Below are 23,852 nucleotides of genomic sequence, written 5' to 3' on the forward strand. Positions count from 1 at the left end.
TAATGGGCAAGGCAGACACCACACACTTGGAAATTTCCGTGCCTGCCTCCCAGATAAACACTAACAGGGCCAGCTAATTGTGTATGTTGTTAAAACACCAGAGCTGCTCAATTGAAAGGTGGACCCTGGCAATTAATGACAGCCATTAAGGGACTGAACAGAACCAATTAAAAAAAAAAAGGCATTTTTTTCCTGACAGAAGGTTTGGTGGTAAAAAATTAAGTGGGCTCTTGTCCAGACCAATTGCTGCTTCACTGTTAGAGAGAAGTTAGGACCAGGTTGGAGTGTCAAAGTTTAAGAGTACCAGATGATAGTTTAGACACTTGTTTGCAGAGGGGACAGCAAGAACACACATGAGAGTATGAAATCTCCCTCTTAACTGGGACTGGGAAACTGAATTCTTAAAAATGTATCATCATAATAATGTATAAAATTAACTCCTGCGAAGAGGTCAGATTGCAGTGTATATACTTAAAAAATAAGGGATGTAAAATGTTAATGAATAAGCAAAGTGTTCTGGAACAAAGCTCTAGGGTGAGCACGTGTGGTTGTATGTGCAGGGTGGAGTTTGTTACAGGGGTACACTCCAGATTAGGTGAGTTTTGGAATTCATTAATCTCTAAACTGACAATAAATTTAAGTGCTTCTGCCTACATTTTTACAGTCTTTACTTCCATTCTTGTCTAGCACAATAGATTTAATGGAGTTTGAGGTAAACAGAGCTGTTCCATATGTTATTCCAAGTGCTGAATGTTCTGGGAATGTCTCTGGCTAATGGTTGGAGGAGCAGCAGTATAAATCACAAGAAAATGGCAGCCATGCAAAGAATGAAACATATGGATTATGGATGCAGAGTGAGGAAAAAACCATCCTGCAGGAACTGCTAAGGTCATGGCTCTGTTCTTTCATGTTCTTAGAAGCACCAAAATTGCACTGTGGCATAGACAAGATGGTCATCCAGTGATGCTCACCCTTCCATTCACATGTGTTGCTAAATAAAAAGGGGGTGTGAAGGTTTCTGGAGCAGAGAATGCCTGGGATTCATTCTTTAACCAGAGAGGCTGAAAGCTGGGCAGGCAGGGCATTCACCTGGGAAATGGAAAGAGCAGAAACCAGCTGAAGAAAGAAGTGATCATTTCCAAACTGGGTCAAATGTCCAAAAGCTCATAATACATTCTCTTATGTATTTGTTTGTCTATGCCAACCCATTTAGGCTTTTTAGGGCATATTTGACAGGTAGGAGAGGGGTTCCCATGTTCACTACCTGTGTCTGATGAATACTTAAGCAAAGGATCACAAAGAGGTAGTAGGAAGGGCCAAAAATGCCCATATATTAGAGAAACTGGACTTAAACCTCTAAAGAATCTGAAAGATTAGAACACTGTTATAAATGCACATTTTTTTGTAGAAATTTGCATTTTTGTAACAACGTTTTCCTTTGCGTGTGAACTTGCTGCTTAGTGAACTTCATCTTCAGAGCATCCCAAATATAATCAGATATCTGAGTTCACTTCTTTTGCTGCTTCTTAGAAATCTGACCTTCAGATTTTATCTTTGTTTTTTTCCTTAAAGAAAATATTGTGATTTATAGTAGCTGATTCATTTCAAAGCATCTTTGTTCAAAGAAATTTCTTCAGACTTCAGGTGATGTGGAGCTTCATCCTCCCACCACAGCTGGTTAAAACAAAGGGAGAGGTTAAATGGCTTGGTCAGGGTTCTGCAGTGAATCAGTTCTGCAGTGAATCAGCTGCAGTTTGGAATGGGACAGAGGGGAATTTTAATGGTTTTAACCATGAGGCCACTGGTGGTGAGTTGTGGAATGGGACACTGGTATCAAAAGTGTGTCCCTGATAGCTTTGTTTTGGTTTATTTTTATTTTTTCCTCTCTGCCAGTATCAATGAGGGCTTTTGCATCCCTAGACTGGTACTCCTTAGTCCCCAGATCAGTTTTAGGGACCTGAAGGAGTTTGTGGGGCACAGGCAGCTCTGAGCCCATGGCTTCCCCTGAGGAGAAGAGAGGCAGAGGACGGTGTGATGTGCCAAAGCTGATTGCAGAGCTGGAGAACAAACCCCTCATCCTCCATGGCTGGTGAGAAACCAAGTTTTTACATTGTGTAGTGAATTTGTGTGTTGATGAAGTCAGAGGCTGATACTGAAGGTGATATAAAGCGCACTCCTTGGCTCTTCTAGGGATTGTGTAGCTTACTTACAAACCTTCAGGCTTAAACTGGGAAAAAAAGGTGTAGAGAGCCCTGAATTCTACTCCTGCAGTTATTCTCAACACTTTGTACCAGAACACACTTCAGGTTGAAAATACTTTTGTCTGAAAGATACCTTGCCTGATTTTAATTAGGGTTTTTTGAGGGGGAGAGTTGGTTTTGTGTCCTTGATTCAGTCTAATCCTGCTTCCTGCAATAAATGGCTTTCCATGTAATGGGTGCACCGGGTACTGCAAGGCACACATCTGCTAAAGGATGCCTTTGAAAGTCAGGCTAATTTATTGGATAAGTGGCAGATTTCTGATTGCAATCTCTTTTCAATACAGGGGATCACTTAAGTAAGACAATAATCCTCTCTATTTTTTTTCCAAGCCTTAGGTTTGGGGTTTTTTTTCCGTCTGTGTTTTAATCATCTTACTTCTAATTTTTCCTTCTCTCTAGGCATGCTTTGGTTTCTCTTTCTTCATAAACAGTCACTGCAGATGATTACAGGGACTTTTGTTGTAGTAGAGCTTGTATATGACACTGACACTGCTGTGAACTCAGAAACTACACTACATGAAATTGCAGGATTATGTAGACTACTCTGGCTTCAAAACAAGTACCATCTCTGCTGGATTCTAAACTCCACATAAAAATGGCAGTTTTGGAAATAGCTGTCAGAGAATTGCTTAGCTGATATTTTCAGTACTTGCTACAGAGGTAAGAGAGGAGTCTCCTGCTCTCCCTGGGTGTTGTGCCTGCATTTCTGTGTTGAGTGTGTGCATAAGGGCACAGAGACCAAGTATGACACAGAGCCAGTATGACATTATTGTAGTCTCTAATAAATGTCAAATGTTAAACCCTCCCTCTTTTTTTTTTCTTGAATAAACAATATTCAAACTGCTTTAATAACTTTAAGGCTAAACCTGTGCCACATTTTTTCAGAATTTAGGATTGGAAATTGGATTTATTTTCTTCTTTAGTAATTTTATAATCCTCTGTGTGTTGTTGTTAAGCTAAAACATGCTTGTATTTAACAGGTGTGTATTTAGCCTGTTTCACTTCACAAACCAGTCATAAACTTTATCAAAATAATCTTTTTGGTGCCTGGGAGTTGTATTAGAAGGCTTGGCTGGTACAGCTGGAGTGTCAGATCCAGAAAAGTTCTTTCTTAACGTTTTTTCAAGCCTTATTTTCAAAGCAGGTAGGTATGAGGAGTTCAACTTTGGGGATAAGCAAACTGAGAGGGGAAATAAGTTCTATTTGAGTATATATAAATGTAGGTGCTCAAAATGGAAGCTGAGTCTTGTAATTCCCTACAGTGCTGTGACCACTGTGTCAAAGAGCCTTCATACATAAATTTTTCTATATTTTTCATATATGCATAAAGTAAGTAAAATGCTTCCTCTGAAAATTTCTTTAACCAGGCAAAACTATGGGTGTGTAGAAATAGGAGTAACAGTAAAGTGAACTGAAGACTTCCCACCTTTACTTTTGCAAATCTAGAGTAGCCTTTGGGATGTGCTTTTTGCCCTGATGCAGTGCGTGGTCTGCCAGTGATGCAGCAGAATTTCAGAAATGACTGGAGGAGACACCTCTGAGGATACCTCTTCACTCTTGCTGGTGCTCACCTAAATTACCTGAGGGAAATTATTTTTGTATGAGACATGAGTGTACAGTTGGGTTAAACCAATCTTTTTCTGGCTTACCGAAAGAGCTCAGGATGGAGAAAGTCTGGAGACTTTTTGTAAGCCTTTCTTTCTGTTGTCTCATGATCTGTTTTTAAAAGCAGAACTAATTAAAATAACTAGAATAATATTAGAATAAATAGTAGATCAGGTGTTTTCTCGTTCCAGGTCATTTTAAGAAGAACAAATTGAAAGCTCTGTAGCGTTCTTTGTACTTTCTTACGAGTTATTTTGAAGTTTTTTTCCATTGTACTTCTATTTTTTTTCCCTTTTTCCATAATAAACTTTGAACTTAGAAGTGTGTGTGAATTGGAAGTAGCAGAGTTAGCAATCCTCTTTTCTGGCTGTCTAAAATAGTGCAAGGCACTGAGTCACTTCTTGCCACTAATAAGTTGCGTCACTTTGCCAGGATCAGAATGTTCCAGTCTCCAAGCAAATAGTTTGAAAAGTGAAAAACCAGTTGTTGCCATATATGTGTGTGTGTGTTCATACACAGGCACACACTCCGTCTCTCTCCAGCATCTCTGCTTATCCTAAGGTGGTGATGGATCCTTCTGTGTGTGGGGCAGTGAATTAATAATCACCACTTCTTTCCACTTCATCACAGACTTCGGTTTCAGCAAGGGAGGAGATAAAAAATACTCTTATGCCCATAGCATTTTAAAGCTGAGGCTTATAAGGTTTATGAATGAGGGAAAACGTGGAGATTCCATGGGGGCAAAAAGAAAAAAAGGTGGAGAGAATGCTAATCTTGTCAGATGAACTTCTTGTAGTGGTTTTATTTTGCACGTCTGATTTGTTATATTCAGTTGTGAAGCGATTTCTGTCCTATATGTGAGCGCTGTTGCAATGCCCTAAGGTAAATTCCACAAAAAGCCAGGTGTGTTCCTGCTCCTGGTTGTCTGCAGATGTTTGCTATGCTGAGTGTTTGATGTGTTGATTTGAAAACTGTATCAAACAGGAATGAAAAGCACAATCTTTATGCTGATTATTTTGTGTCCATTTATCGTCATGGTTTGCTAGCAAACCCAGTCCAAACCCAATCCATCAGGATTTCATCAGGATAGGTCAATTTTAATGTCTTAACGCTTCATTGGTAGAAAATTATAGGCACAGAGTCAGTGGTGGTTGGGGTGGGGCTGTGCCCAATCATCCCCAGTTGGCTCCAGCTGTGCACACAGGTGAGCAGCATTGAAGGGAACGAGCCATGGAGTTCCCAGGGCACTGCCCAATTCCAGAGGGCACAGGGGGCACACATGGGCACTGCAGCAGCAGTGGGGCTGGGCTGAAGACACTTGAAGCCTTCTGAAGAGGTCTGGTGTTACTGTGTGTGAGTTGAAGCTTTCTGAAATTGTATGGGGATATTCTGTGTATTGTGGCTGTCTCAACTGTGACATGTGCTGGGACAGAAAATTCAGGTGAGAAAAACTGACTAAAGGAAAAACCACTGGAGATGTGTGTGTGCAGGGACCCTTGGCTGAAGGGGCTAGGCAAAGCCCTGGAGATTGCCTGGAGGTAGCTCTGGTTTATTCTGAATAATCATGCTAAACCCCTGGCAGGGGACTGTAGGTGCCAGCACCCTGAATCCCTTCAGAAAGGGATCCCAAGTTTTTTGGATGTCATTGCACTGAAGAGCCCAGCACTTCAGTGGCTGGCTGGGGTGCTGAGATAATTGCTCAAAGGAAATGGAGGACTTGCTGTACATTTGCTGTTTCAAATAATCTCACCAACTGATGGGTTATGATTATTAATGAATAGCAGGAGAGTCTCCAATACCTGTTATCATTATGATAATGCTGAGAGTCTGAATGCTGGGAAATCAAAGGAATGACAGGTTGCAGAGAATATTGATGCCTTTGGAGGAAGCTGAGAGCAGAGGCTGACATTGGTGAGGTGACTTAAAGCCATGTACTGTGGAGATCATTTTAGCCTTTGTGCTGACAAGTTTTGTGGCTGCTGTTAGTTTTGCCTTGTACTTATAGAAGCTCTTTTGAAAATATTTAAGCACAAAAAGGCATCTGACTTGTGTAACATCATCATTGAAGGGTGTCTGGTGACCTGCTCCTTTAAGAAAACAGTCTAAATACTGGATTTCAAGGGAAGGTGTTAATCAATACAGACATCTAGTATGAAGGGGAGAAGAATCTTTTTCCTTCCCCCATAACATCCCATAAGATAAAACCAGCAAACAATGAGTTTAAAACCCCTTCAGTTTAGATAGAGACTGACTGTATGGTGAAGTTCTATGGCCACAGAGGCAGCGGGAAAGAAGCGATTCTTTTATTTCCACATCCTTGCTCTCTTGCCATAGCCTCTATGGTGTTTGTCTAACACTCACATAAGCTGCACCAAGCTCATAAAGAACAATCCCCCCATTTTTTTTCCAGCCCAGCATGGACTACCAGCACCTATAAACTGTGCATGGAAAAGTAATTTAATGGTACATTTCTTCACTGTGATGTCTTGAACAGCTGAGCTGCCTGGATCAGCAACAATTTGCAGTGCTTTTGTGGATCAAGGTAAGAGCTCCAGAGGGAACGTGGCCTCTGAGGTGCAGGTCTAGCACAGCTATTTTGGGTCATTAGAGGTCACACATGCCTGGTATCTTCCAGCAGAGCCTCCTCCTGCCACCAGAGGAGCTTGAAAATGTTTGTTCTGTGCCAGCATGGCTTGTCTTTATTTACCATTGAAAGGTTTTACAAGACACTTACATAGAGCATCAATGCCAAAGGATTTGGAGGAGGACAAGTCAGTTTGTCATAGCTAAAGTTGTTGAAGCCCCAAAGACTTGACAGATGGGTTCAGGTTAGATATAATGTATATTTTGTGTGGTTGTTTGATCAGGCATGTTTGCCCACTGCCTTAACTGGAAAAAATTGTATGGAAAATTTTAAAACACAATAAGTTTTATACGTAAGAAATACAGCTCCACTCTTTCAGCCAAATATGTCATGAGTTATTGTGACAGCTGCCTGAATGAGCCATGTCATCCCCAAGTTAGAAAAGGAAAGAAAGAAATCTTTATGTAGAGTGTATATACCTGTTAATATAAAACTGTTTATACCTGTTAATATCAAACATTGTTTTCACTTGTCTTGTGAGTTTTTGTTTTGTTTGTGGTTTGGTTTGCTATGTTTTTTTCTTTTTCCCTGGTATGTTTCTCAAGCTTTTCCTAGACTATCCTCACTGAAAACTTTACTTTAAAATGCAGACAGATATTTGCCCATCGTTACCTTTCAGCAGGCATCAAAACTTGTAGGGGAAAATATGAAATACCAGAAGATTTGTGTTAGGTCACAGCTCATCATAATTTCAGTGGTTCCATGTGGAAATAAAGAACCCAAACCATGCTTTGCATTACCTAATAAAATAGAAATGTGTAGTAGTTATCTTTAGCTATTTAAATTATGTGAAAATAGATAAAACTATGCATAATTTGTGTGCATCATGGTGTCTTGCTTGTGATTTTTGGTCATGGGTGTCTTTATATGGCAGAAAGCATTCAATTTATGGTGGCAGATCACAAACTATTTTTTTTAGCTGAGTTTCTTCCGGTCACACAAATTCAATTTTTTGTTTTTGTTCCTTGTATAAATATGTGTTTTGCCTTGGCCACTTAAGACTTTGAGCCTGCTAGATACAAATTTTTCACAGGATACAGAAAGGTGAAAGGAACTGATTTCCTGATGCCAAAAAAAAAAGATGGATGGGTGAAGGAAAGAGAAAGGGACTCAGTTCCCTCAATTTCACAGCTGAAGGGAAGAGACTTAGATGACTTCATCCTGAATTTCACAGGGAAAAATCTGTATGGACTGGGCATGTAGGTGTACTGTGGTCATGGAGTCAGGCTTGGCTTTCCACTGGCACAAGGACAGCAGACAGGGCTCCCTGGGGAAGCCGTCTCCTAACACCAAGGAGAGCTGCTTGAGCAGGCTGAAATGTTGTGGTGAGGGGAAGGCAGGGCCTGCTTCTGCAGCAGAACAACCCTGGAAAAGGTGCAGTTGTGCAGAATCCCTTGTGGCTGCTGCTGAGCTCGCAGGAAGTACTCGCAGTGTTATCATTATCATGGATATACACTCTTGACCCAAAAAATATTTGTTTTCAGAGAGTACGCTTGCAGTGTCTTTGTGGCAAAGTGCAGGAAGTTTTTCATTGTACAGCTGGTTTAAATTGAAACTTTTGAGTGTAATGGGACAGATCTCCATCTCATCCCATCCCCCAATGAAAGTTTTTATGCGAGAGCACATTTTCCATGACTCCCTTATTGTTTGAACATCAGGATATTGCATAAGCCTCTCTGGGGGAAAATGGAGTATGCAGAAGCAGAGGATGACCTGTGCCCACCCACAAGGGCTGCTAAATGCAGCTTCACATGTAGTGTCAATAATGAAGAACATCAGAAGGAAAACAGCGTGTGGGCATTTGAATGTTTTAATTAGTCAGTGTTTGAATATTCACATCCAGGTTCTCACGCTGCTTCTGCAATCTGCAGGATGTGGGTGGATCTCCTAACCTCTGTGTTCCTCTCTCCCCTGATTTGGAATAGAGCTCTCCTTTTCCCTCATGGTAAAGTGAAATGGACAGGAGAGAAGAAGATAAGGAAGTGCAATGCAGGGTTTGGGGTTTTGTTGGTTTTGTTTGGTTTTTTAAAGTTTCTTTGCCGATAGAATTTTACATGCAGTCTTTTAAGAAAAATGTAAATGAACAGGCTAGCTTGTGCAAGTTACAGAGTTTACTCTGGAAAAGTAGCTTGGGTGCCAGTATTGTGTGACAGGCTTCATCTAGACAAGGAAAGATTAATGCCTGGTAAATTTATGTAACTGCTACTGAAGAGGAGCATTCCTGTCAAATAATCTGGAGTTTTGAGCATTGCACAAATTGAGGAAATCCACGTCAGTGTTGTGGTTGAAGTTAGTGGCCCAGCTCATTTCAGTGTCAAGTACCTTATGTCAAAGTACCTTAAAGTCAAGAACCAAGGGTTCTTCTGAATCCAGGATTCCATTTGTGAAGTCTTTTACAGACTGTGCTTTATTTCTCTTTGCTACCTGGAACACCACCTCCCTGGGCTGAATGAAACAGTGCTTGAAGAGCCTGTAGTGGTGCTGGAAGAGAGCGGGACAGGAGAGCAGGTTCTGGCTTCTGATCTCTGTATGGCCAGACCAGTGGAGAAGGTAAATAAAAATGCTCTTTGCCTGTAGATGTGCACTGAGTCCCTCAGAGTGGAAATGAGCAATTAGTGTCTGTTTGCAACATTATCTTATCAAATCTGTTGGAGACTGCCAATTGACAAATTGAGGGAAGATTGTCTCTTCCTCTTTTTGAAAGGTATCTCCTCTTAGGAGAATGTCTGACTGTGAGGCAGAAAGAGAAGTAGCCCTGATGGGTACTATAAATCATTTACTTGAGATAAAATTTTGATAAGCATTATAGAGAAATGACCTCAGTGCTTTATTTCAGTTAATGTGAGCTGTCACTCTGTGTTTATTGCCCCTCTAGTTAAAGTTTATGGAAGTTCCTCAAAGGGATGCCCTTGAATCTGGGACTTAATGACTTCTCCCTCTACTGGAATTAGAGCTTCTAATTGGAGCAGCTTGGATTAATGTCACTTTTTTGCATGAGTAATCATATACAGCCTTCATGTATCAGAACTCAAATCTACAGAACTACAGTGTTAAAAGCCAAGAAACTCTAGGCCAGTGACACATCTTAGAGCTGGGAGAGGAATTTGAAAATTGTGACAATAAATGTTCTGAAGTTATTAGGAGAAGGTTTTTCACCCAGAGGATGGTCAGGTACTAAACAGGCTCCCCAGGGAGGTGGTCACAGCCCCAAGCCTGACAGAGCTCCAGAAGCATTTGGGCAACTCTCTCAGACACATGGTGGGATTCTTGGGATGTCCTGGGCAGGAGCTGGACTGCAGAGATCCTTAGTGGTCCCTTCCGACTTAGAATGTTCTGTGATTTCATATAAATGAATGCACCTATTAAAAAAAAAAAAATTTTTAGGGTCTGTGGGTTTCAAGCTTTGTTCCTGCATGTCACTTACGGGTATAACTAATGGATTTGGTCTGATTTGCTTTAGTTTTTCCTCCAAGCGTAAGGGAAGATCGTGATGTAGTTCTCATATGGCCACTGATGGGTATTTTCAAGAGAGAACTTCAGCTATTGTAAAACTTATTTAGACTTGCAAGCACTGAAAGTTGAAATAATTAAGAAATGTTCAGCTTGATCTCAGATGGAATTTCAGGACCAAAAAGATTCAGACCTGAGTTTCATTGGTGGTTGTTCAAAGAAGGAGAACATATAAATGTGACTGGTTTGCATTCATTCCATACAGAATAGAAGGTGCCTCGTTTCAAATGGCAGCAGGTCAGGAAATGGAGGGTTTTAAATCAAATTGCATCCTGCTTTATTCAAACTGCAAGGTTCTTAAAACGTGAGGGAAACATAAAAAATCTGAAACAAATTATTTTACTTTATGAAAAAAATAATTTTACATTTATGAAGTAAATTATTTTACATTACAAAACCACCACCAAAGAAGTGTGAACACTGGCATTTCTGTCCTTGGGCACTGTTTGAATTTTTGAAGGTGTAGAGCCCATGGCAGTGTCTGTGAAGGTCATAGAGAAGTGCATGTGTGCTGTGTTTCTGGAGATCACAGTGTTCAGCTGGCACAGTTCCATTTCCAGTGCTCTAATGAGGCTGCTTGGAATACTGTAGTTCAGACCTTGCTTGCTTTTATTCTGAATTTTGTTAAAATTGGCAGTACAAAAAAAAATTGTAACAGGTTCTCCTTATGTTTCTGCAGAGATATTTAAGTTTTGTGTGAAAGAGGGGCTCAAAAAATTGCTAACTTAACTTTCCATATTTCCCTCATGTTGTTTTTTCTTTTCTTTTTTTTTTTTTTTTTTAATGTGGCTGCTTTGATGGCAAGCTTTATGGGGCACACCAAGTCTTTATCTCTGCCAAGCACATGGTGTACACCTTGTACACTAGTGAGAATCATTAACTTGCATATATTGTAAAACAGGTTATCTTCAACACAAACAGGTGAGCAGTCAGAGGGATGGAAACACTGCAGAAGAGTGTGTTAAGTAGGTGGTTGATAATGCTTTTTTATCAACATGGCTGAGTAAAACACTGGATACTTTGGCCTTAAACCAGATGAGCTCTTAAGAGCTCTTAACTGTGCTGAAGTGTTGAGCCCAGCAGTAAAAAGGGAAGGCCTGCAGTGATTCCAGTGAGGTTTGTTTGCTGGCGGGCATGTGAGCACCTGCCAGCATGGATTTGGGGAATGTGGCCCCTCCTGGGAAGAGCCCATGGAGGGGAAATTGCAAGCCCCACCTCAGCTCTTGGCTCCTTTTACCCTTCTGATGTTGGCCTGTTTTGCATATCCCAAAAGGACTTCTTGCTTTGTTTTCATGTTCTTTTCACTTGAATTAATCAGTCCTGGAAGTGGTAAAACAGTTTGGTTCTTGCAGACAGGGGACACATTTCTGGTTGTGCTCCTGTGGAATTCCACAAATGGTGAAGTGGAGCCAGATATTTTCTAGCATGTCCTTCTGGTAGGTCAGGGGATCTTCCTATGTGCTCAATTTGTGCCACAGTTACTCATTCCCAGATGCTTTCTTAAAAGCATTCCTGTAATTTGTGACCTCATGTGTGCCTGTATCAGCCATCTCAGATTAAAAACACGAGAGGTTGAGCATTCAGACTCTGCCACTTATGCTTCCTTGAAAAATAAATTATTTTGCCATAATGGGTTTAGTTGGCTTGTTGAAAAAAACCCAAACCAAACAACTTAGATTTTCACAGTGACTTGTCTGTTTGTTTGTTATGACAGCATATGATTTATAATACTGTGCATGTAAACTAAGAAAAGTCAAATATGGAGTTTCTTATTCTAGAAATTATTGGACTGAGAAGTATGCAGAGCATTGGAAATTTAATGGGAGACAAAGACACGAATACAGTAGGCTACAGCAAAAAACCTCCTTCCTGTTTTCATAATTTTATTATTTGTTCAGTAATGGAAACATGATGTGGGTAAGTTTCCCAGAAAATCTCCAATTTCCTCACAGACTTACTGTGAGGTAACTCAGAGACTTGTCAAAATCTGACCTATTTTCACGCTGCTGTTTACATGTAGTCCTAAGCTGCTTCTCACTAAAAGAAGTTGTTTGCCTTTGAGACCTGATGAATTGGAAAAAAAAATATATAAAATAGTAAAGTTGGACTTGCTAACTTTGTTGCTTGAGTAAAGTAAACCTGTCATGAACAGCACAATGCCTGGTTTGGTTTTGTGTGCATATAAACCAGATATAAGAAACAATTAAACTTTGTTACCCCTTTTTCAATAAAGGACTCTAGCCAACCCAAGAATGGAATGATGTAAAAGAAGGAAAAATTCCTTAGTGTGGGGTAGTTCTTCATGGCTTGGTGGCAGTAATTAGTAATATGGAAGGAAAGTACAAAGTGTCCTAACTCTAAAGCTGCAGTTTTGTAAGAGGAGACACTCAGTGAAAAGGGGGAGACAAGACCAAACCACTCAGTGAACAATTGGTGATTTATCCAGGCTTTCTCCTCAGTAACCATTTGGTATTTTTCCACAGCCACGAGCTGGCACTCTGAGGTCTGACTGTCCCAAACACTTTCCAGCAAGCTGAGCACAGCACATGGTTGGGTGCCGGGCTGGCAGCCCCCAGCTGAGGTTCTGCAGGCACACAATAGCTTCCACTGAAAAATACAGACAAATCAGAGGTGAGGAAATCGATGGAGAACAGATTCTGGTGCTCTTGGAAGCTTATGAGGTTGGGTGTTTAATCCTCTGTGTTCCTTCATTTGATTGTAAGGGTTGATATTGGTTATGTTAATGAGTACAGGATTAGAGTCAGCTGCTGTAAGATTGGTCTGGTGTTTGTTACAACTGAATACTGGGGAGTTGGACAAGATGTTCTCCTGAGTTCCCTTCCTGTGGTTCTGTGAGCTGTATCTGAAGCTGCAGAACCTTTGCAAGCATTCAGGCAGTCTGTTGATGGCTGCTAAAAAGGGTGAATAATGCTGTTTACTGGCATTTTCATTGTGGTGAGGCACTAGAAAGTCATGTCCCTTCTCTACTCTGTGAGTGTTACTCCTTTGTGACTGGCCATGTTTCAGCAGGTTACTGGTGGATCCTTCTTCCCAGAGCTTAGACCTGCTCACTGCTTATGTCAGCTTCATCCTGCCAAGAGAACCTGCTGAGAGGACGGGGGGATGTCTTGCAGGTGAAACTTCCTCCCAAAAACCATGGCAGCTTCTCATTTTGCAGATCAGAAATCCTCTAGGAAAGGCAGGCTGAGGGTGCATCTTCCAGAGCCTGCTGTGGGTCCCTGCGGAACACAGAGGAGGAAATGGAAGCAGACAAGGTTCTGCTTGTTTTGATGACAGCTGAAATGGCCATCAAAGGTTTTGTTTTTTCCATGACTAAAATACGGACAAGGGCTGTCAAATAAACATGTGATGTGAGGGAGTCTGTGAGCTACAGCTGTTGGATCCAGAGGTTCAAAAAGGCAGAATTGGTAATTGATTTTGTGTTTTATCTTTTTTTTTCTTTTTTTTTTTTTTTTCTTTATTTGTTCCTTTTTTTCTTTTTTTTTTCTTTTGTTTTTTCTTTTATTTCATTTTTTCCCCTTTATTTTTGCCTTTTTTTTTCTTTTTTAATATTTTTTTTCCTTTTTTCTTTCCTTTTTCTTCTGTTTTTGGGGAGATTTTCTTTTTTTCTCTCTTCCCCTCTTCCCTTCTTCCTTTCTTCCCTTCCTTTTTTTTTTCTTTTTCATTTTTTTCTTTATTTCCAAGACAGTGCTGAAATAGCTCCCTTAGCTCTCTGTATGTAGGTTAAATGTGTTTGAGTGGGTCCCTGAGCTCTCCTGTGCTTGCCAGTGATTTTTCTGACTATTAGGAAAATGGGAGAGGCAATTCACTCGGATTTTTACTTGTGTGAATTAAGGTTTGAATGAAGAGCAGGGATAAGAGAGAGATGCTGGTTATGGTGACAGTTACTTCTTACAAATGGACTCCTGTGATGCATTCTTGTAATAAATATCCTCTGCTCAGTGTTGATGCTGTTTGATGATCAGACAACACAAGGGGAATATAACGGGAAAAACACCTGAGAGGTTACAGCAGGATGTATGGACACTAAAACTGCCCTACATTGTGATTTCCTGGGAAGGATGGGTCATCCTTTCCTTCTTGCACTTTGTCTCATCTGAATTGAAATGAAATCACAGGTGTGGAATCTGCATTGTGTTCTGCAGACTTAATTCCATAAACTGCTGGGGTGGTGGTTTGGTCTGACACCTCTGTTTGGTCTGACTTTCCCCTGGCACTGTGCAGCCACAGGAAAGGAAAGAAAATAGGTGTTTCTTGAAGAAAAGCTGTAGAAAACCCACTGCATTTCTAAGTATCTTGTGAAATCGCTGGAAACAGTTGAGCACAATTTTAAAAGGGGTTTGTTAGCCTACTTATAAACCACAGATTTGAAATATTTTTGCTTCGTGTCAGACAACTGGAGATGTGGCAAACTAAATAAATACACAAGAGAGCAAATTGGCCAAGACTGAGATTTGATCATTATAAATCTGATTATTTTTTCTTTTTACCACAAGGATGTTAGTCTTTGTGTCTGGGTGCTGGATTTTTTTGGTCTTTTGTTTTTTTTTTTTTTTTAATCTGTTCACGTAAATAAAAATTCCTGCAGTACATGAAGTGTTTCATCTTTTTACTGGGCTCATTTTTCCTCTGCCTATAGATATAAATAGAATAATGACGTCTCACTCTCTGGGCTTGGTGCATCATTCATACAGCACATCTCCTTTCTAGGTCACAAAGCTTTCCCACATACACTTTTTTATTAAACGTTGTGGTTGTGCTCAAGAACACAGGATTTTTTTGCATCTGAAAGCAGTGCTTCATTGAAGGATGGCAGCGGAGTAGAAAATAATGAAAATATATCATTGATTCAGAATTGTAAGATATCCTGATTTCAGTAAAAATATGCTTACTCTTAGGAGTGAGTCACAGACCATGGTGAGTTTGAGGGGGCTGTTCAATTTTATTTGTCCTGTGGTTGTTCTTGGGAAGTTTTATGAAAGGGTGTGGTAGATATTACACAAGACCAATGAGTTTATGGTAAAGTAGTCTTCAAAGTGAATTTTCATGAGGAAATCATGATATTAGCTTTTATTTTATGCACTCAGAACACAAATATGCTCATATGACTGCAGTGTAGCTGATGGGAATTTTTGGTATCCCCCTGAGAAGGCTGATGGGTACCTTACAGTTGTGTCCTGGTGGTAGGTAAAGCAGAGATGCCTCTGAGTAGGGTGGGTGCGCTGTTTGTCTCTTAAGCCTTCAGTATAAAGCACAGTGATGCAAAAGTATATGATGCAAGAAAAAAAAAAGCTGGAAATTTTACTCGATCATGTCACCCACATCTTTAAGGAAGGCAAACAGGACCTGGTTTTACCCAGTTAGTCCAGGCAGTTCTGCTGAACACAGATTGAATGCTGCTGATACTTCAAAAGCCTCAGTTTTGCATGACAAGTGTTGTTTTGAGTAATGTGGTGCCACTTTAGTACATGATCTAGACAGTGTTTTCATCACAGAAGAGTTTCCTGTGCCACGGTATACTTGAAAAGTGATTTATAACTTGGTAAGGACTTGTAGCCTTGTAATCTCTTTAAAAAAATTGCCTCTCACTTTCCCAAAGACATTTTTAGCTATCAGCATTTTAGTAGTTGATTTTTTTTTTTTTTTGCCACCACCCCCATGCTAGCTGCAGAGTAAAGTAATTTAATTGTGGTTTCTAAACAGATGTACTTGGAAGAAAACCTGTCCAGAAATAACACATCAAAAGACAATTACCATTTTGTTATATATTTATTATGTAGCATCCTCTTTCTTTTCTTGCCCCTTGCTTGTCAGCTGAAAAGTTCTCCAGGGTTTTTTTTTTTTTTAGAGGTGTTCCATTTTGGGCAACAAGCAGAGACAGAAAAATTGTGTGTGTGTGTGTTGTTTCCTTTTTTAGCAGGAAATCAATGGGAATATACATTACCCTAACTAAGGTCCTGACACACAAACATGACAGTGATGTACAACACTGAAATGTACACACACTGAAATTTCCATGGGTTTTTTTACCCTCTTAGGATCTGGAGGGAAAAAAACCCCATCCTTTGTGTTACCATGGTCACTGTTTATAGTGACAGCATTTGCCAAAAGTTATCACACTGCATTTCCTTTAGCTTGGTGCTGCAAAGCCCTCTGCCTTTTAGCTTCTGCTAAGGGTTTTGCTCCAGAGGAGATCAGCTGCAAAGGATTTGGTTTGTATTTTTTTTTCTAATAGCTATGAAAATCAATAGCAGAGCTTCCCTGTCTCAGTGGTGCAGGATCCCAATCTGAGCACACACTTTATCCTTAAGAGGAAACCATTGTGGTAATTTGCTGGCAAATGCTTGAAGGCAATCAGCAAAGCACTCCTGTGATTTCTGCTAACCCAAAGGAAACCACAAGCCAGTCTGTCTTGGGTAGTTCCTGTGATTTTTCTCATACCAACAGCTGATGCCTTTTTTGTCCTTTTCCTGTGATGCTCCAGCTACTTCACTTGAACAGCCTCATGCCTGCAGACCAAGCATTCATGCTGGCTTATGTGAGAAACCAGTTCCTGCAGAGACATTTTGCTGTGTTGGAAACTTATCTGATCCTTGGCTTTCCATCTCCCTCACTAAACATGCAGGTCAAATTAGTTCCTTTTTTTTACTGTCCTTGACTTGAAGACTGGTGGCATTTCCAGAAATTCTGAAGCTGCAGTTTGAATATTTTTTTATCTTATCACTGTGGTTTTTAGTATTAGTTCTTTCAGCAATACATAAGCTATTTACTACCAGGTTTCTTAGGCTTTGCCTTACAGTGTTACGATGCTGCCCATCCAAATATATGACCAATGTAGATGTCTGGACCTTACTGCCTAATATAAAATATTTTCCAGATGGCTTTGAAGGACTGGGCAATTTTCACATTAAGGGGTGATCTGGATGCATTTTGGAGAGTTTGCATGTGCAGGCAATTCTGGCAGTGGTGAAAGATGAGCCATGCATTTTGTTGATGGGGCTGCACTGTGCCAGCTGGAGTTGGAGCACCTGGGAGATTCAGCCACTCCTGTGGAACTAAAAAAAAGCCCCTGCCTTGTAGAAATGATTGCTGATGTTTTCTTTTTCCTCTTGAGTGCCAGCACCAAGGGTACCCATGTTCAGCAGGGAGACTTATTTTAATTCTCAAGCTTTGCATGTGCCTCTCTGTGTCTGGAAAGACCCTTGTTGCCAGGAATGCACATGGGGCGTGGACCTCACTTTTTGTGCTTTTTGTGTACACTGGAAGCATGGATTATTTAACTGTTTTCATTCACCTGTGCTGATTTTGAAGGCAAGCAAAATGCCATCATCTTCCTCCTTTGGAAGTGCTATGGCTGTCCATTTTCTTTTCTCTCCCAGAAGAAGGATTTTTCTGCCTACAAACTGGATTTCACAGTCATAAAATCAATTTTCCAGACATTCCAGTATAGTCTTTGTTAATGTTTTGAGTGCACCAACAAAATAATGCAGTTTGGAGAGCATCTTAAACAGAGATGCACCTTAATTCATCTAGGTATTACTTTGTCCTTGTTGTAATACAAGCAAGCCAGTTTTTCTTGTAAACAGGAATTTATTCATTACTCAGTCAAGTTCAAATTCTTTTTTCCAGCTAGTGGAGAAGCTGCATGGCTTCTCTTTATTTTGGAGGGTGAAAATAAATTTGAAGGCTGCATGGATTAAAGTGCTGCAGTCAGGGGAAGTGGAATTGCCTTGGAAGCAGATACTGCATTTATGCAGAATTGTGGTACAACTGTGAAGGTTTTTTTGTAATGAGAGAGAGACAGGTATATTTCTTTCCTGAATGAAGGCAACTTGATTCCTTATTCCCATAGTTATTTGTGGTGGTCAGACAAAATACCCAGGAACCTGAGTTTCTGAAAATGCAATATTCAAGGTGCTTAGCTGGCTGTGGTTTCATGGTTACTTTATCTTGTTAAGTACAGGTGGCTGTTGACAGAGTAATAGTGCTTTCTAACCATTTTTATCCATTTTATACCAGCAGTGCTATGAAATCAGTTGCAGAGTAAGCTGTCAGGAGCTGACCCTGCTGAAAATGGGGGTTTGTGGTTTTTTTTTTTTATTTGGTTGGGGTTTTTGGTTATCCCTTGATTATTCTAGTTTTTGCCACGAGCCTGGAATTGGATTTATATACTCACACAACAGCAAGTGTGTTCCTGGGCCATGGTTTATCACTGCAGGATGCCATCAAAGCCTTTAGTGACCACTGACTTTCCCTGTGGCCCTTGTGTCTGAGGCTTGCCTCTTGCTCTTGCTGTAATGCCTAGAAGCTGAGGAGACCCTGAAATCCTTTCAAGGAGGAAAGGATGAATCCTTTCATCGAGGTCATCATAGATTCTTCGTGGCTCTACAAACCTCTAAATAGGAGGTTTAGCACCTGCAGGTTTCATGTTTGGACCTCAGGAGGTCCCATTTTTATTTCATCCCATTATTTTTGATTTTTCTTCCATTGGCTTAAGTCCCTTGTTTATAAACAAATGTAAAATCCTTTATCCCATAGGTATAATTGCCTTCCTGTTGTAGTAACATTACATAAAGGCTTAAGTTTAGAGTTTCATGCTTACTGCTTTTTCCCCATTATGCTCAGAGGGATTCTTTTAATTTTTCATGAACCAGAAATTTCAGGCTATTAAAGGTAAAAATACTGCTCCATGGAGTGTTTGAAATCAAAGTAGCAGCATGAGATCAGGACCATGAACAGCAAGGAAAGGCATGGTTAGAACCACTGGTCTAACTTGTTGATTAATCAAGTCGGGTATTTTAATTTTTTTTTCCCCATTTGCCTTGTATACACCCCTTGTAATCATGCTATTGATAAGGATTCACAAAAACTCCGTCTTGGGCTTCTAGAGATTATGGAAAGCCAAGAGAGCCCCTTACAAAGTGCATGGGGCAGTGTGAGTTAAACAGTGGGATCTGAGATGGGGTTTTGTCTCCCTGCTGACTGTCCCAAGTAGAGCAGTTGGGCACTGATGAATTCAAGGCTAATTTGCCCTGTCACGACTCAGTTGCTGCCCTGGAACTTGGCTGACTCCTCCTGGTTTCAGGCAGCCTTTGACAAAGGACTGGTTTTTATTTGTGGCTTTATGCTGATTCTGACTAGGGCACTCTGTATTGCTGTGCGGTTCTAGCAATCAAATTTCAATTTGTTCTGTTGGCAAATGCGTCAGGCACAAGAGAAATTTTATGTATGTGTGAGCAGAAATGTGTTGTTTTTCTTTATTTCTTAAACCCTTGGCATGATTTTTCTGTATCTCCAAAGCTGAGTGTTTCCCATATATGTATATGTTGATTGAGTTCATCTTTTTGGTTGCCATAAATTATATTTCTGTGTGTCCTGCACCACTTAGCAACGACAAACACTGTTTTCTTGTGGTTTAAGCTCCCTTTGTTCTTAAAAGAGAGGTTATAAAACCCATTTACAAACCCTGAGGTAGAGAAGGATGATTATGAAAGAAAACATGGAATTTTAGCGGTCAATGAGACGGTCTGTATGTCTGTTAGGAAAGGATTGCAGCATATAATATGTATTCTTCTCCTGTGATTTCCACATTCCTGCCAGAAAAAATGGCATCTTCTGTGATGTTGTTTGGTCTTAAGTAAAAAAATGTGTATCTTTACTGCCTTTTAATACATAAAGGAATGAATCCTGTTGGTCTTAATGGCTGGGACCCCTTGACATCCCAAATTTGTAAGGACTATTACACTCGTGTGCAACACATTGCTCTGCTAGGTCAGGAACTGTTTGCAGTAAGGAGGCATTGTAAAAACATTTGTGGAATGTGGATCTTTTATTTGAGGATCAATTAGGGTCAGTATTTTTACATCTGTTTTTGCAGATTTTTTCAAGCCATATTTTGCAGGATTGGAGGAAGATTGTGAAATGGCTTAGAGAAAATATGCTCAAAGTAAACATCACAACACACTTGGGTTACCCCCATTAATAGAAATATTTAACAGATTGAGGAGACCTCAGCATCATGTAGCAGCAATGATATGTTACATTCCAAGATCCCAAGGCATGTCACAGTCATTAATTAACTGGAAACAATAACTTCCTTTGATGACAAGTAGTGTTTCCTCCCGATGAGGCACAGAGGATTAGATGCCTATCTCAAAGCAAAAACATACTGCTCTTGAAAAACACTTTTATGAGTGCTTATTCTTTTCCATTTTCACTCACTTTCGTGTAAGGGTGTATATCACGTCACCTCATTGTGTGTTTAATTGCTTAATTGCATCCTACTCTTCCTCTGCTTTGATGCTAGTGGAGGGGTAAATCACTTTGCTCAGAGGGCAGACAAATCCTCTGCTGGTGTCAGTGAAAATTCAGTATAATGTTATTTTAACAAAAAGCAAAAGCAGGCACTCTTGTAAGGAGTGAATTTTCATGGAAAATGCAACTTTTCTCCTGGAAGATCAGTGACAAAGTTCTTTTTTAATATATATGTATATTCATTAGCCTGTAATAGCTTTTAGCCTAAAGGAAGGATGTGAGCTCAAGTGGAAGAAGATAATGAAGTAAAAAGTAAAATAAAAAGATAGTGAAATAAAAAACCCTAGCGGATGCAAGTTTTGTTGGGAAGAGAAAGATGATGCTCCTTTCTCCCAGCACACTGGGAGATGCTGTCTTTTGTCCCATGTGACCCCAGGTCTCGTTCTTCTTCCTTTACAACTGAAAGTTTAACTAAACAGAGGAAATGTTGTATATCAGATGTAGCTCTCAGCACAGCACAGGCTGGTCTCACAGGCAGGAAGGAGCCAGCTCTGAGCAGCAAGAGGGAAACCCACTGCAGCTCCCCATTCCCTCCTCTCTGCACAGCACAGATGGTTCTCGTGATTTGCTTGTTTTAATAGGCCTTCATGGGCTGCACAAGGAATGTTCCAGCTGAGGAAAGCCAGTGTAGTAACACCATGAATCAGTGTGCCAGACTGATCTGCTCGCTTCCCAGGAAAAAAAAATAAAATGCAAAAATGCGATCAGCGCGTCGCTCTGGTTCGGGCTGGATAAAACAACGGCTGCGCCAGGGGCTGATAGAGTTTGGAGGCCTCTTTAAATGGCCTGCTTGAACATTTGTTTTCTCAAATGATGTCCAAATACTCCCTGTGAGCTCCCAGTCCCACCCTTCTGTCCAGTGCTGAGCCCTGTGCTGTTATGCAATGCAGCCTTTGCAAACTGCACGCTGTACTGAGCAGACACCAACCTGGCTGTCACAGGGCCAGGGTGGGCTTGTTTTCCTCTCCTTGTAGTTGTTTGTAAACAAATCACTCTCTTTTGCATGTTAACCTCAGTTTACAGACTCAGAAAAAACCTGTGCAGTGTCCATGTGTGTTCTGTTTGTGGCTGAGGTCTGTTCCCCATCCTGAAATTTTATGCAGTCCTATAATTTAATGCAAGGAGTTTGGGTCCTTATTCTTGATTCCCAAATTTTAAACATAAACTTGGATTATCTTCATGGGTCACCAGTCTCTGTTATCCAGATAATTCTGTAAATTTTTGGGCTCCTTTTTATCCTCTTCTTTGGATGTACACAGACACCTGGTTCTACTGCATTTTGATGCTTTTGAAGTATTCACTGTGAAATTTGTGTAGAGCTGTGGGTTTTATATTGGTCTGTATATAGTGAACGTTTTCCTATACATTTTTGATTGATCAGTGAAGTATTTAGAATCTGTTTTGGAATAAAGCCTCAGTTATTTCTGTGCCTAATGATAAGGTAAAGACAGCTCTAAGGCATGAATTTCCTAAAGGATGTCTGCACTGGTTTCAAGTGCAATTGTTATGCTGATGTGGGAGAGCAGACATATATCTGAGAAACAAAGTGTTCCAGAATGGTTTTGTGATTTAATAGAGCAGTTTTGGAAAAGTGTATTTGCTGCTTTGAAAGGTGAAAGAATTATGCTATCAAATAATGAAAGGAAGAACCTGTCTATCCTATCCTGGTTTCTTGCTGAAATAAATTTCTGAAGTATGTTCTTAGTTTCTTCTACAGTGGAAAATTCTTCTTTATGAAGAACAGATCACTTAGAAGGTTATGTGAAAAAAATATTTTATGACTAGACTTGTGACATTTCCTTATTCAGTCATTTAAAAGCATTGCTCCACTTTTGCATGACTGCAATCTTGATGTAACCTCTTTTCACCTTCAGCTCTCTGCTCATGCTTCAGAATGCCTTTAATTTGGTTTTCCATAACATGGAGAAATATTTGGTTTAAGATGCACTCACCTACACTTGTATTTGGTAATGCCTTGCTGGTTGACTCAGTTTGACTTGAGACTACAGGTGTTGTGACCAAGGATGTGTTTTTCCTTTGGTGCTCTCTGGAGATAAATCTTTTCTCTTGAAACAAATCAATAGGAACAACATCAGCTGTAATAAAGCTGTTTGATGGCCCATCTGAGCCTTGCCTTTTGCACTGATGTGTAATTCTAGCACTGGATGGGGAGCAGTGACAGATGCTGAGCAAACAAACCAGTGTGACTGCTCTTGCTACAAAAGCCTGGTGGTGTGTGTTCAAAGGCGCTGGGAAATTTGTGGTTGTGCAGATCTGTGTCAGGGACACCCCTGCAGCTCAGTCTGGTCTCCAGCTTCCTGCCAAAAGCAGTGCACATTGATTGCTGTGCTCTTAACCCTTTCTTTTCAGCAGTTGTGGGTAATTCTGGATACATCTTTGAAATGCCTACTACTCAAGGCTTTGCTTCCTTAGCAGCAGATTTCAAAAAAAAAAAAAAAAACAACCCCAAACAAGTAAACAACAACCCCCAAAACTAAACAAAAACAAACCAAAAAACAAGCAAAACCACCAATTTTTACTAGTCATTTATCTATTCAGCTAAATGCTAGAAACATTGAATTATAGAGGAAGTAACAAAGTAGGTTAGAGAATCTCCATGCAACTTACTTTCCAGAATGTTTTTCCCCATGTATCCTAACTTAAAGGGGGAAAATGACTCGAAGGCTGGCTTGGCCTCAGGAGCAAAAGTGCATCTTGCACTGCTGACAGTTGCTCATAAATTGCTGTATACATGGTCATTTGATCTCTGTCTGCTTGGCTTAATTAAAACACTGGAATGTTTGCTCAGTAGATAAGAACATTTCTGAGAGTTATTTCAATTAGCAAGTACTCTGCTTACTGTCATTTCCCCTGCCCTCCTCCCCTCTCCTCACAGCATGTAGCAATAAGTGATATATGACTAAAGAATAAGAACAGTTAAGTCACAGGTGGTCGAACGTAAAGCCTTTAAGTGAATGCTAAACTTCTTTGCTGTTCATGTTAAAAGTGGTGTGGGGGTGTTTCTTTTGGGTTTCTCTTCGTTTTTTAAAAAGCTCCACTTCTCTGTCCTTTGTCTGAAACTTTGGGTCTTGACACGAGCGAGACATTTTTTGTAGAGGAAAATTAACGTGGAGTTGTAGATTGTCTAAAAAACATGTTTAAATGTAGTGTTAGCAATTGGAATAGGATGAATAACATTAAAATGTTCCATCTAGTATTTGGATTGTTGTTGCTACCATTTGCTTTCCAGAGTGTATTTTAATTTGATTTTTTTTTCCATTTCCTTTGTTTGAAATATTCAGCGAGTGTTTGTATTTTTCAATTTCTTAGATTTTACTGCTGCAACTGTGGAATTTATTTTGGCCTTTTAGATATGAATGACTTGATATTTTCCCTGTCCCTGTAAGGCATCCCATTGCTCAACCTTTGTGAAGCAAAACATCTTTTAATGTGTCCTGATCACCACCAAGGGTAATGGGAAAAGACTGCTATATCAC

General features: G+C 40.2%; 1 protein-coding gene across 3 annotated transcripts in view; it reads left to right on the plus strand.

The window, feature by feature from the left end:
- PDE3A (phosphodiesterase 3A) overlaps positions 1-23,852 on the plus strand; it is a 211,621-nt gene that overhangs the window by 56,657 nt on the left and 131,112 nt on the right. Inside the window, exon 1 of one of the 3 annotated variants that reach the window (XM_063155680.1) lies at positions 6,276-6,408. The exons of the other annotated variants lie outside the window; for them this stretch is intronic. The gene's annotated coding sequence lies outside the window, so the exon portion shown is untranslated. Of the gene's footprint in view, positions 1-6,275; positions 6,409-23,852 lie in introns of those variants that run through there. 3 annotated transcript variants of the gene reach the window in all.

This window comes from Melospiza melodia, chromosome 4 (genome assembly GCF_035770615.1).
Source record: "Melospiza melodia melodia isolate bMelMel2 chromosome 4, bMelMel2.pri, whole genome shotgun sequence".
Classification (NCBI taxonomy): Eukaryota; Metazoa; Chordata; class Aves; order Passeriformes; family Passerellidae; genus Melospiza; species Melospiza melodia.